This window comes from Peromyscus eremicus, chromosome 14 (assembly GCF_949786415.1).
Source record: "Peromyscus eremicus chromosome 14, PerEre_H2_v1, whole genome shotgun sequence".
Classification (NCBI taxonomy): domain Eukaryota; kingdom Metazoa; phylum Chordata; class Mammalia; order Rodentia; family Cricetidae; genus Peromyscus; species Peromyscus eremicus.
Genome location: NC_081430.1, coordinates 22,533,376 through 22,536,078, shown reverse-complemented (window position 1 = coordinate 22,536,078; position 2,703 = coordinate 22,533,376). Strand labels below are relative to the sequence as shown.

The 2,703-nt window shown below is 54.2% G+C and overlaps 1 non-coding gene across 1 annotated transcript; it reads right to left on the bottom strand.

The window, feature by feature from the left end:
• Positions 1-703: 703 nt before the first annotated feature.
• Positions 704-810, bottom strand: LOC131924832 (U6 spliceosomal RNA). Its single transcript, XR_009383086.1, has one exon. It is a non-coding gene; the product is annotated as a U6 spliceosomal RNA (small nuclear RNA).
• Between the last annotated feature and the right edge of the window lie 1,893 nt (positions 811-2,703).

The window sequence follows — 2,703 nt, the reverse complement described above, 5'->3', positions numbered from 1 at the left end:
TGGCCCCTGCGCAAGGATGACACGCAAATTCGTGAAGCGTTCCATATTTTGCAATCTGGACTTCAGTCATTAGTCTGCAGTGTTAAAATACATTGTTTTTGCACTCAAGGTTGAAATTGTGTACGGCCATTATAAAATGGGCATGAATTTCACCCAAACTGGGAACACTTGAAGGGAAAAGAACGTAACAATGTGCCTTTCCTTAAATTCGGAAACTTGACTTAGAATTTTCCTTCCTTAACCCAAACCCCGAGGCCCCGGGAAGTTTAACATTTTCACTTAGAAGACTTCCTGGCTTATGAACTGCGTGATGAATCTTTTCTGGATTTCCGCAGATACCTGGTTGAGGCCCCACCGGGAAGCATCCTGACACTCCCTCCCGGTTTTGCAGCCCTGGGTGTGTAACAGCAGCTACAAAGCCGCCAGCCGTTGGGGGATCTGTTTTCCCAAGGCCTCCCTCCCTCCCTCTCGGCCTGCAGCCTGGAGGGAACACGCGCCAGGGCTGCTCAGCGGATGGCAGCAAGCAAGCACTCGGGTCCAAACCCACGAATAAAGCCGGGCATTTCAGAGTGGCGTGCTTGTGTTGCCTTGGGGATGCGGGAGGCTGTGACGGGAGGATCCACTGCAAAAGGAAGAGGTCAAGGGTGGCGCAGTTCTTATTTTTTCGGTCAATCACCCTGTTTGTAAAGAAGTGTAGCAGCTGCAAAATATGGAACGCTTCACGAATTTGCGTGTCATCCTTGCGCAGGGGCCATGCTAATCTTCTCTGTATCGTTCCAATTTTAGTATATGTGCTGCCGAAGCGAGCACGATTCCCGTGCCGCTCCGCGGGCTATATAAGGGCCAATGATTTATCAATTTTACAGTTAGGGTGACTTTATCCCCGCGTGTTCCCGGACTCTTGAGAGAGTGGAAAGGAAGTTTCTTCACACCAGAATCCTATGTTTAGGCTCGTGACCTGGGCTACCGAACGGAGGTCGCGCTGGCAGCGTGGACCCGTGTGGTTTAACCTCTGGGGGGACATGCAAATGAGCGCCCGGTGCACGTCGGGTAAGAGGCCTCCTGCGGAGTCCCAGGTTGGGCGGTGAGTTCTCTTAGCGATCGGCTCTCCGGGCCCGCTGGGAGGGAGGCTCGCCCTCCTCTGACTTCCGTGGGGGAGCTTGGGAAACGCGTGGCTGCTAAGTCCTTAACGATCGCCTCTCCCTCCCCGCAAAAATACGGAACGTGTGACCAACCTCCCACTGTGACGTGGGAGCCCCGGGCCGGCCAGGGGATGCCTCCTCCCGAGCTCAGCCCAGAGCCATCGGCGCGGTGCTGGAGGGACGGAGCCAGGGCTCCCCTGCACCGCGACAGTGGGATGCCGTCTAGTCCCAGCAACCTGGCCGGGCGACCACGCCCTCCCGCTCTCTCCCGGCGGCCGGTCGCAGGTGACGCCCGCCTCGGCACGGTCTGCGCAGGCGCCGGTGAGGGCCAGGACCCAGGCTCTGGGACCCAGGGCCGCACCCCTTCGCAGGTGTCTGGCAGGCGCTTGCCTGTTGCCTGGTAACCAAACATCCGGAACGCGGACGGAGGGGCGGAAGCCCACCTCCTTGGCCGGAGAGGGGAATCGGGAGGATGTACAAGTGTGCACTTTGAACAGCCCAATCGCTCTTGTCCTTCCTTCTCTCTTCCCGCATATTAAATGACATTTGCTCTCAATATGGTAGGCCTGGGACGACGCCAAAGGGTAAAACATACCTACTGGCCGGAATTAGTTACTGTAATTTTGAACAGCAGCAAAGCCCGTTCAAGTCGTAACTCTGCGCGCTGTAAAATGAGGGACAAAGGTCGGAGCCTCTGATAGTTTGTGGTTTCAGGATTTCTCAGAATGAAGTCGGGGCAAAGGTTCTCCTGCGTGCTTAGAACGAGCACCATTCGTCGGCTGTGGCGTGGCACATACCTGTCATCCCAGGACTTGGGAGGTAAACACAGAAGAATCAAGGCCAGAGTTGCCCTACACAGCGAATACAAGCCCAGCCTGGGCTAGTACAGCTAAAATTCCTTCCAAGCTGGAGAATGATTCCTCCAGGGTTCACTCTGGGGAACCAGGGAGTTGGGCTGCCTTACTAAGACCCTGATGAGTTGCTCACGGGGTCACAGGTGCACATCCCCCAGAAGGCTGCACCTGGAAAGCCTTTACCCAGCAGGGAGGAAGACTTCCTTCCCCACAGCCAGACAGACGGAACCCCACTCTCTTGGTCGTCCCAGCCTACAGATTCCAGCCCCTCCCCACCGCGAGGCCGCTTGTAGTTATGGATAGAGAGAGCTGCACACAACAGTGTGGGTAGGGTGGATACTCAGGGAAGGGTCTTGCGACCTCCTCAGCCCTTTAGGAGCAGGTGCAAACAGCCAAGGGGCCCAGCTGAGGTGATCTTTTGGAAGTGGGCACAACTGAATGTAGCGCGATGGATTTTGTTTGGTTCACAGGATAGTCCTGTACAAAACCTCTGCAAGCTGTCTCCAAAATATAATCACTTAATTAATTAATTAAATGCACTATTAATGAGGAACGAGGCATGTTATTTAATATGACTAGAGTTTCACCCCCCTCCTCCTTATCATCCTACTTTTCCTCTAACTTGACACATGAAGTAATTTTGAGAATTGTTTAATTGGCACCCAGTTTTCTGATGCACAAAAAGGAAATCGTGTGGAGTCATATAG